Genomic DNA, 12,008 nt, shown 5'->3' with positions numbered 1-12,008 from the left:
CAAGGCCTCTCGGAATCCAGTCCCTCTTGGGTTAGTGCATGAAAGGCCGTGGGCTAATTCCAGACAATGGCTCCTCTCCCAGGGCCCTCAAAATGTACTGCTTCCCCTCCTGACTTCTTTGGCCAGTGGAAGAGGACCCAGGGGCAGGCGTAATCACTGCCTTCACATATCTGAAGGGCAGTCACATGGAAAAGGAGAGGATTCACCTTGGCTTCAAAGGGCACACCTTGAACCAGGGATGGAAGTTATAGAAAAGCCAAAACCAGCCCAGTGAGAGCAGCGTTTGGTAGCGCTCAGAGTGGCCAGCTGTGCACTGGGCTGCCTGGGAGGAAGCAAGCTCTCTGTCAGTGGGAGTGTTCAAGCCGAGCCCAGATCACCTGTTGTCATGGTTGCTATGGAAAAGATTAAGAACCCTGTATTAGTTATATATTGCTATGCAACAAATATCATACAACTTAGCAGCTTAAACAACACATTTTTATTACCTTGCCATGTTTGTGGTTAAGGGATTTGGAGGCAGCTTACCTAGGTGGCTCTGAAGGGCAGTTGCCTGGAAGAGGAGAAGATTCAGGGTCTCCCATGGGGCTGCATCCTCCAGGTCAGCTATGGTTGCAGTCATCTGTTGGCTGGACCGGGACCTGAGGATCTGCTCCCCAGAAGGCTCACTCACACGGCTGTGGGATAGAAGGCTCAGTTCCTTGCTCTGTGACCTTCTCCACAGGGCTGCTTGAGTGTCCTTCTGACATGGCATCTGGCTTCCTGCAGAGTACATGATCCCAAAGAAACAGCAAAACAGAAGTGCATTGTCTTTTATGATCTAACCTTGGATGTCATCTTCTATCATTTCTGCTACATTCTACTGTTTAAAAGTATATAGGCCATACTCAAGAGAGGAATTAGGCTGCTCTGAAGGGGGAGATTTAAAGTTTGTGGGCTTACTTTATTTTATTTATTTATTTTCCTGTTTTATTTTTAATTTTTATTGGAGTATAGTTGATTTACAAGGTTGTGTTACTTTCAGATGCATAGCAAAGTGACTCAGTTATACATACACATATACCCACTCTTTTTTAGATTCCTTTCCCACATAGGCCATTACAGAGCACTGAGTAGAGTTCCCTGTGCTATACAGCAGGTCCTTATTAGTTATCTATTTTATACATAGTAGTGTGTATATGTGTGGACTTATTTTGGAACCACCACAGCCCCTTAAATGCTGAAGCAGTGTGACTGCTTATGTTATTACTAGGCCAGAGGTTTTTGATTAGCAGTGATGCTAAGCTCCTTTGCTAAAGTTACTCAGAAAACACAGGAAGAGTCACTGCTTTGCTCCATCCCCACTGAGTAACTTAAGCAGGTGTATGTCGTCCAGGACAACACAGACTTATCAGTCACTGTGTCTCTAGGGGCTGGATGTCCCCACTCCAAACCACTTCTTAACTTCATGTTCTCTTATAACATCAGGAGAGTGCATCCTCTTTTGGAGGCCAAGGTAGGTGACGGTGGAAGGATGGAGAAATGGAAACTTACTAGGTGCTCAGAGCCTCTAGCCCCCTGGTACTGGCCTGCCCTACAGATTCCCTTAAAGAAAAGAACAGATGGAAGGTACTGGGAGGGAGCTGAAGCTTAATAAATGGCATACCTAATGAAAAAATACACTGTGGACCATCTGAGGTCTTGAGCACACTGACAAGATGTCATGGTTATCCGTATTCACAAGCGTGTTTGTAACGTGTTCTCCCTCTTTCACTGTAGTCCACAGAGCCTTTGAAATATTAGATGGTTTCTAGATTTGTAATGTCAGTGATTAAGCTGTTATTGGATGGAGACCCTGGATTATCAGGGTTGTTTAAAGGTTACTTTTGTTTAATAGTCAAATTCCTGTGGCCCACAGTTCAGAACGGTCCCGGGGAGGACATGTGTGTGCAAGGCAACGGAACCCGTTTACCTTACAGTTGTCTTTCTCTATTCAGTGAAAGGGCATATTGCTCTTCTCAGTAGGAGATCAGTAAGTAAAGAAGGAAGAAGTAGTACAGAAAGAGCTTTCTTAAATGACATCAGGGCAGTTTACGTGTGTGTGCACATGTGCGAGTGTTTTGGGGCAGGGGGAATGGTTAATGCATTCTCCAGCAAAAGTGTTAGCAAAAGGTAGTAAAAATGCCAGGTCTTTCTTTAGAGTACCTCTAAGATTAACGTTCATAACAACTGTATGAAGTGGCTATTATTGTTTTCAATCTACAATGATAAAACTCTGGGGATCAGTTTAAATTAAACTATACTGCAGGCAATTATCAAGTAAATAAGCAGAGGCTGCACCCTGTTTACGAACAACTAACTTACACATCGCCCATCCTGCAGGTAAATTCCTCATTCTTACTGCAATGAGGGTTGTAAACCTCAGAGCTTTCAAAGACCTGGAAGGCGGCAGAGCAATGCAGGCAAAAAAAGCAGATCTTGACCAGCCAAGAAGCCTGGAGTTTCCTCCTAGTTCTGTCACTAATAGTGTGATCTAGAGCACGATGATATCCCTCTCTGAGTCCCTGGTTCCTCACCTGTAAAAGGAGGAAGTGTGTGTAAGGTGGGGTGGTGATGCTGGGCAAAGGAGTCACGTGGGGAACTCTACAAACAGGCAAAATGCCCACCCACCTGGGCCTTGCCCTTTGAGTCAGAATCTCTGGCAGGAGGAGCGCCTGTTTTGTTGAGCCAACGTGCCGGGAGTTGTAGTCACACAGCCCTTGGCACAAGCCAGTGTTTGGGAACCACAGACCTGATGATCTCTAAGGTCCCTCCAAGCTCCAGCATTTAATGCCATTTTAGGAGAGGGAAGAAGGAAGAAGCTCTGAGAAGCTGGAACGGTTTGGGATGCACTGATCCAGTAAAGGCTAGTCTGCTCACCATCACCCTCTGGCACGCTGCCTAAACTTTCCACTTCATTTGCTCTTAAGAACTTACTTGTACTATTTGGAGACATATTTGAATGGAAAGTTGACCTCATTTAAAAGTCAAATAATCTGGCCAGCTTGACGCAGTTCTCTTTGGTCAAATCTGAGACAATTTGGGCATCAAAATAAATAACCTATTGAATAAGACAGGCATTCACCAGGCCATAAATAAACATAAATGGAAGAGAAGGAAAAGCTCTCCTTTAGAGTAGAAACCAACTAATAAATATAGAAGATATGATAAAATTAGAATAAATCATCATAGTAATGGTGAATTGAGGCAAGGATCATCAGCGGATGCCAGTTTGCATCCAATGGGTGAAAGTTTGCTGAGGAACAGGATACTTATATGGTCTCACAGTATATTCCCACAAAATTGTTACTAATTACTAACAAAACACTTATTAAGGGCTTCCCTGGTGGCGCAGTGGTTGAGAGTCCGCCTGCCGATGCAGGGGACGCGGGTTCGTGCCCCGGTCCGGGAAGATCCCACATGCCGCGGAGCGGCTGGGCCCGTGAGCCATGGCCACTGAGCCTGCGCGTCCGGAGCCTGTGCTCCGCAACGGGAGAGGCCACAACAGTGAGAGGCCCACGTACCGCAAAAAACAAAACAAAACAAAACAAAAACACTTATTAACTTTACAGAGAAACCTGGTAGAACCCATCCTAACTGATTGGTAGAAGTTAACAGCATGATTACTGGGACAAGAGAACACTGTGTGGCCCCTGATAGTATGCACGAACACAGCATCACTTCAGGGGTGTTCCTGACAAAGATGTGGAGAACGAATCTAATTGTGAGGAAGTATCAGACAAACCCCAAGTGAGGGACGGCCTGCAAAATGATTGCCTTGTGCTCTTCAAAAATATCAAGATTGTGGAAAGCAAGGGAAGACGGGGGAAATGCCCCAGGTTGTAAGAGACCTAAGAGGCATAATGACTGAATGCAATGCATAATCATGTGTTTTTTCTTGGACCAGAAATGAAAGGGGGTAAAGATATTCTTGCTGTTATTGCTGTTGTTGTGTTTCTAAAAAGGATATTATTGAGGTAATCAGTAAAGCTGAGTCTATAGATTAGAGGATAGATTGTGACAACGTTAATGTGCTAATTTTGGCCAGTGTATTGTGGCTGTGTAGGAGAATGTCTGTTCTTAGGAGATGTAAACGGAAGCATTTGGCAATAAGCTTGAACTTTACTCCAGAATGGTACAGAAAAACAAAACAAATGTGTGTGTGTGTGTGTGTGTGTGTGTGTGTGTAGAGACAGAATAAAACAGATGTATTTCTAAAGACAGTATATAGAAAATCCTTTATTTTTTCTTGTAACTTGTCTATAAGTGTGAAATTATTGTTTTTTAAGGTTAGAAAAAAAAATTAAAATGAAATAACCCTTAGGTGGATTATGAGGTCATCAGTCATTCACATCTTAGTGTGAATTAGTCTAATCGGCTGCTCTCCTCTTAATACCTAGTTGATATCGGCTGCCCTGAGGAAATGGAAGTTTACTGAGTTATGGGAGAAGATGGGCAGTTTGAGAACTTGAAACACTTTGGGGAATAGAATAGTCAGATAAAATAGGGGTACATCCAAGAGGAGCTCAAAAGAAATAACACAAAGAACTGAGGGATGAGGACCCAAGGAGGTAGAAGAAAAATTCAGAAAGTGAGGCAAGAAGGGGAAATAGTCCAATTTTTCCTGGAGCTGAGACTTCCCTTCTCACCCTCTCTCCCCTTTCTCTGCGTCATGGTGTTCTCAGCCTGGGTGCACATCAGGGTCACCTGGAGCGCCTAAACCCACCTCTGAATAATTAAATCAGAACCTCTGGGGGGTGAAGCCTGGGCACCAGGTCTCAGAAGCCCCCCAGGTGCCTCCATTGTGCAGCCAGTATGGAGAATCTCTGAGCTGCACTGTCGGGTAAGCAGGGTGCTTGTTGACTTCAGCAGCCTGCCATGTGGCCATTCCACCTCTAGCCTTGTCTCCCCCACGTTCTCATTTATGCAGAATCCCATGCCACTCTCTTCTTTAAAGTTAAACATTCGTTATTTTATTTGGATTGTTTTTAGTGACATGGTGGTGTTCACTGCTCCCCAGAGCCAATGTGTAATGCCTCCTGCCTCTGTACCGCCATTCGCCTTGCTCCCTTCACTGGCCATTCCCTCCTTCTGGCTTCGAATCTTAAGACCATTAACATCCTCTCATTCTTCAAGACTCACGTCAAAGACCACTTCCTTCATGAGGTCCCCTGATTGTCCCAGTTGGATTTAGTGTCCTTTCCTGGCACTTTTTGTGCCTCTATCATAGCACATGATTTCAGCCTGCTTTGTTTTATTGCTACTTGTTTACAAGACTGTTTTATCCACTAACTTGTACAGTTACCTAAGGGTGAGGAGAGAGTCTAGAATGATAAAGGCCAGGGCTTTGGAAGACAACAAACCTCAGGATGGGTTTCAAATGTGTCCCTAAATTCTTTGATACTCATTCCTTCAAGAGCTGAAGCTTTATTCCCCTGCCTTTGAGTGTGGGCCAAACTTGGTGACTCGCTTTTTTTTTTTTTTTTGCGGTATGCGGGCCTCTCACTTTTGTGGCCTCTCTCGTTGCGGAGCACAGGCTCCGGACACGCAGGCTCAGCGGCCATGGCTCACGGGCCCAGCTGCTCAGCGGCATGTGGGATCTTCCTGGACCGGGGCACGAACCAGTGTCCCCTGCATCGGCAGGCGGACTCTCAACCACTGTGCCACCAGGGAAGCCCGTGACTCACTTTTAACAAATAGAATAAGGCAAGAGTGACAGTGTGACTCTGAGACTAAGTCATAAAAATCATTGGGACTTCCTCCTTGTTCATTTTCTCTCTCTCTCTCTCTCTCTCTCTCTCTCTCTCTCTCTCTCCTCTCCCCCTCGGATGACTGGGACTAGGTGAATCAGCTGCCATGTCATGAGGAGACTCCGGTTGCTTATAGAAAGGCCCCAGGTGGTATGGTCTCTGGCCAACAGCCAGGGAGGAGCTGCCAGCACACTTGAGTTAACTATCTTGCAGTGGTCCTTTGGCCTCAGGTTGAGACCCTGTGAACCAGGTGCCAGGCCAGTTTTCCTGAGAAGACTTTATAAGCACTGGCCCCCTAAGTTCCATTAAACACCATTCTTAAATTTGACATTCCAGGTAAAGCTTTGGTTACATGATTGACCTTCCCAATTATATTCTGGTTTTTTAAAAAAGGCAGATTTTTACAGAGCCTATATAAAATAATTATTAATTAATTAATAATTAATAATTGCCATGAAAAGTAGACTTAAGAGTTTCTGATTTCAGGGGGGATAAGTGAGAATCAGATATAATTTTTAAATGTTATATTCCAGTATATAACAGCAGATTCTACTAAATTGTCATAGATTACAGAGAATTTAAAAAGGAGAAAAAAAGGTTTGATTTTATATCTGGAAAGTAGAAGTTGAAATATCAACAATATTCTAAACAAATAATCAGAATAAAATTTTTCTCATCAGTTCATTCAGTCCTACGTAATTAATTCCTGTTCTACTAGATCTTGAGTTAGCAACCTTATGAGCCTGTATGCTTTTAAATGGAAAAGAATTCTGGAATTCTTGACTCAATCCACTGGTATGGCCTGAAAGTTGTCCAAGTGATGCATCAGAAGGCTGTACCCAAGAGTCTACTCTTTGAAGTGTCAGTAGTTTGTAGCACCTGATATAGTCCTTTTCCATGGGGCTCTGAGATTGTCCATCTTTGTTGAAAACTCAGGTCTATAGTTGATAGCAGAGCCTTTAGGCAAGCACCAGAGAAGATAAAAGTTGTCTTAGGGACTTCCCTGGACGTCCAGTGGTTAAGACTTCGCCTTCCAATGCAGGGGGTGCATGTTTGATCCCTGGTTGGGGAGCTAAGATCCCACATGTCCCACAGCCCAAAGACCAAAACATAAAACAGAAGCAATATTATAACAAATTCTATAAAGACTTTAAAATTGGTCCACATCAAAAAAAAATCTTAAAAAAAAACTATCTTAAATTACAGAGAAAATGGCTGTGGTTAATTAACTACTGATAATTTTCAAATGTAAAAGTCTAATGAGGATTCATAATAAGAATAATGTAACTGACAAGGAAATGTGATTGCTTCTGTGGCATGCATAACAAGATGATAAAGCAATTCCAAAACAAGTTTTAGACAATATGTCTCTAAGAATAATGATGAAGCCTGTTTTCAGAGAAGTCAGAGAAGATTTGATTTCTAAAAATGAATGAACATAATTTTATAGAGGAAAAGCCTTGAGATATAGCATAATAATCCTGAGACATAATACACAAAATATACCAAGAATATACCAAGCGTATTGTAAGAATATACCAGAAATATGAAAAGAATCAGTAAATCTGGCATAGCTCCTAGATGGCTGTATTTTTATAAAACTCTATAGGTAGGGCTTCCCTGGTGACACAGTGGTTAAGAATCCGTCTGCCAATGCAGAGGACACGGGTTCAAGCCCTGGTCCGGGAAGTTCCCACTTGCCGCGGAGCAACGAAGCCCATGCACCACAACTACCGAAGCCCACGTGCCTAGAGCCCATGCTCCGCAACAAGAAAAGCCACCGCAATGAGAAGCCCGCACACCGCAACGAAGTGCAGCCCCTGCTCACCACAACTAGAGAAAGCCCGCACACAGCAACAAAGACCCAACGCAGCCAAAAATAAATAAATAAATTTTTGAAAAAAGAAAACCTCTATAGGTAAGTCTGACGTGCATCTCCAGTTGAAAACCAGTGTCACAGAAGATACTAGATTCAGATTTAAAGATTGTGACACTACCGGGCTTCCCTGTGGTTGAGAGTCCGCCTGCCGATGCAGGGAACACGGGTTCGTGCCCTGGTCCGGGAGGATCCCACATGCCGCGGAGCGGCTGGGCCCGTGAGCCATGGCTGCTGAGCCTGCACATCCAGAGCCTGTGCTCCGCAATGGGAGAGGCCACAACAGTGAGAGGCCCGCGTATCGCAAAAAAAAAAGATTGTGACACTACCAAATGTAAAATAGATAGCTAGTGGGAAGCAGCCTCATAGCACAGGGAGGTCAGCTCGGTGCTTTGTGACCACCTAGAGGGGTGGGATAGGGAGGGTGGGAGGGAGATACAAGAGGGAGGGTATATGGGGATATATGTATACGTATAGCTGATTCATTTTGTTATACAGCAGAAACTAACATAACATTGTAAAGCAATTATACTCCAATAAAGATGTTAAAAAAAAGACTGTGACAAAGTTAGCACTTTAAACAGTAACTGAAATGATGGAAAACACTATACTATTGTTGCTGTGTAACTTTAGGCAAAGCACTACAAGGATTCTGACAAATATAGGAAAACTAGACAGAGTCTACTCAATGTTTCCTCTGAAGTTAAAATATATTATGGAAAGTGAGGACACTAGCAAACATCCAGGGACTTCCCATGAATCATATACTTTCTGAAATCTTTATATTAATAAGGTTTTACCTACCCAAATTTAACCTAGGGAAGGCAGTGTGTCTCTTCTGGTTTGACAATTTTTTCCATGAAACTTTACAAAATAGTAACATATCAAAAAACCCTGAATTATTTCTAGCATCTCTCTTTTTATAAGGTGACAAAACACAAATCTTTGTGATTTTTGGGGGGGCCCTCTGGGAAATCTCAAAATAGATTTCAGTGTAAAAGATACCCTGAAACATTCTCTTTTTTTCTTTCTTTATTTCGGTATTTCTATATTTGGATCTGATTTGGGGAATGCAAAAATCAAAAAAGTTGTTAGAGGAGATTTGGACATTTGATTAGGATGGGATCACGGGTGCCTAAAAAACGATAGTTAGCTATTTAATCAAAATAGCAATAAAAAAATTTTATTGAAAAAAACAGAAAGTAAAATGATTATAAAGTACATGTAACTTCTTTTATAACTGAGATTCTTTTTTCCTAAATAATCAAGGATATAACAAAGCTAACATAAAGTATTTTTGCTATGTAGGTAGATTACACAGAAAGTGAAGAATAACCCTTCATATTGTTGGCAGAGGCATTCATCAGTTAATCAAGGAGGCAGAGCCCATTAAAGTAGATCAAACTTAACATTTTAACACATTCCATAGCTTCTTTTAAGATTCAAGTGTTATAAGCCAAAGCAAGTAAAATTCACTTACCAAATTTTGTCGCTTATCATTCTCCTTCATATTCTGGAACAATCTGACATTTTTGGATGGATCTCAGAGTTCCACCAGGTCAAAAGTAATTTCATAATAATTATGCTAAGATGTTATTTCTGTTAACCTGCTGTGTGTCCCTCATTGTTATCTTCAAATGAAAAGGAGCATTTCAAAATGTTCTCAGTTTTAAATTCTAATACAATATTAAGAGTTATCACCCCCATAAACAAAAGCTCTGTGGGGATCCTCAATAATTTTTAAGAGTATAAAGGGGTCCTGAGACTAAAAATTTGAAAGCTGTAAACCAACTGCCATAACATGGTGCTGTGTCCTCAGTAGGTAGAATACATGGGTCCAGAAACCAAGGGGCAGAATTAGGAATCGCCCACTCACCATCACTCCTAGCCACCCACTTGTGAAATTTGGGTTTCCCATCCTCATAACTCTGACCTTTATGGATTTAAGGGTTCTGTTTTTCAGAAAGAAGGGCTTCCAACAGAGGACCCAGCAAGGTTCCCATTAAATTTTTAACTATGGGTGGCAGGGGGTTACTTTTGACTCCTTGTGTCAAGAGAACAGTAGGCAAGGCAAGGAATCACTGGCAGGTAACTGGCTCAGTTATAAGGAGGCGGTAGGGTTGCTCTTAGCTAACAGGAGCAAGAAGAAAATGTTCAGCATCCAATTCTGTTAATAAATAGAAGTGCAGCAGTCATGGCCATAAGGCTCAGACCCTTTAAGGGAAAAAAAAAAAAAACTCTGGTCACCACATCAGGTAAGACACCTAGACCAACAGAGTTGCCAGCTGTGGATGAGGGGTGTCTGGTATGGTAGTGGAGGAAGGAAACAATGCCTATCACCTGCAACCTCTATATGAGCTGCATTGTTCTTCCATTTCCTTCCTCTTGTAAGTTTCCCCAGGAAAAACGATCAACCAGAATTCTGGAGGAGCTGTTCCCAGAACTTACTGTACAAAGCACATGGATCCAAGTGGCACACAGTGGGCTGTAATGGACACTGCAGTGCTCCCCAGATGCCTTCTTTAGGACGGAGGCACTCAATCTCCCAGCTGTGATGGCGTCTCTAGGAATCAGAGATTCCAGCTGCTTCCTTCCCCCATAATTACTCTCAGTGGAAGAGAGCCACCTAACCCAAGAGCACACCCCCACCACGGACGCAACCTGGTGATGAGGGATAGGAACGCCGGCCCCTTCCCTCAAGACAGAACAACTCTGAGGGGCCATTCCAGCTTCAGAGATCCCCTATAATAGTGTGAGGCCTTTGTGGTGACTACAACCCAGTTCAAGCTCTCCCACTGTCCAGGGCTAGGTCTTAACTCCCCGTAAGTGTTGATCCTAGGGACACCACTCTGTAACCTTCCCACACACCAGGGCTCATCTCAAAGTTTGCTTCCTGAGGACCTGATTTAAGGCAAGGCTTACACACTATCCTATTCCATTTCAGCCTTACACATTTTTCAGAATTATGCAATTGACCTAAAATTTATATAAATCAATATATCCAAAAATTGGGATCTGGGGAAGCATAACGCAAAATCGAAAGCTTTTATGTGTTCAAGCAAATTTGGGAAATGCTTAGTTAACTAAAATTAAAACAGATTTCTTTACAATGAAACCACTTGGGGTTTTAAATATTGGAGAGTGAATCTCCAAGAGGGGGTGGGGTCCCTGTAGTAAACAAATTCTTCCCGAAGTTTTTTGACCATGAATTTAAATTTTTTCATTCCCTCCCTTACTTCCTCTTTCCTTCCTTCCCTTCCTTTCTTTCCTTCCTCCCTTCCTCTCTCTTTCTTTCTTTCTTCCTTCCTTCCTTTCTTTCTTTCCTTCCTTCTTTCTTTCTTTCTTCCTGATTTTGCTGTGTACCTATGAACATTTCCTAGAAGCAGTTCCCTACAGGGCACAGTTTGGGAACACAGCAGTCCACATTTCTAGACACTTAATTAGCAATCATTCTGTTTGGCATCTTTAAAAGTTATCATGGCTTTGGGGATGCTTTTCATAAGTCACGTGCAAAAGCTGTCAAGGAAGTTAGAGCTGGAGCCTATGTGTGCTCTCAATAAACTTCTCGGTGACAGACAGAGAAATGGAAAAATCAACTCACTGTACTACAAACTGCCTCAAAGTTGGAGTCATTATTTTAAAGAGTTAGACTCACCAGGACTTTAGCCGTAAGGGTTTAAAAAAATACCCCCTGAAAATGGTTATACTGAACAGGTTGAGGGGGTTCATTCATGAAGTCTCCACACATGGCTGGCTGATAGGTGCCCTTCAGTAAAAGGAACTTGAACAGGCTCCGTCTACATCTGTTGCTGTGCTCTTGCCAAGTGAAATGAGTGGCATGATCCTGATGACCTCATCCGAAGCGATGGGCCCAGGGACCGACCGACTATCAGGAAGGCTAAACTATCAGGAAGGCTGTGGGGAGGGTTGGCATGAATCACTTCCCAGTAGAGGCACTTCATTTGGATGGTGGCCACCTGGCTCAGTCAAATTCTTTATTTCAGGAAGTATAAATGCCAGGGCAGATCTCTCAAACTAAGGTTGTAACCCAGACAACTCTGAACTTTTGTTCTGGGTTCCCATTAGGTTTGTTGCACTTCTCACTCTTCATAACACCTGGACCCAGAGTGACTGGGCAGCTAGGAAGATAGCTTCTTGTTGCTCCATTAACCCTACGCATCCTTGTATAAATTCCTCATACCAAAGAGAATCTTTGTAATCACATAAAAACCTGACTGATACAGAAATTAGTATTAAGAGCAGAGTTGCAAGAGTCCCCGGGCAGAGGGATTAAACTGGATTAAAATGCCACTGGGTGGAGGAAAATGAGAATATCCACATCTTGGGGTAGAAAGCTAATGGGTCCC

The sequence above is a fragment of the Neophocaena asiaeorientalis genome, unplaced genomic scaffold (assembly GCF_003031525.2).
Source record: "Neophocaena asiaeorientalis asiaeorientalis breed wild unplaced genomic scaffold, Neophocaena_asiaeorientalis_V1.1 scaffold225, whole genome shotgun sequence".
NCBI classification, from domain to species: domain Eukaryota; kingdom Metazoa; phylum Chordata; class Mammalia; order Artiodactyla; family Phocoenidae; genus Neophocaena; species Neophocaena asiaeorientalis.
The sequence above is the reverse complement of the archived record's forward strand: the minus strand, read 5'-3'. Positions refer to the sequence as shown.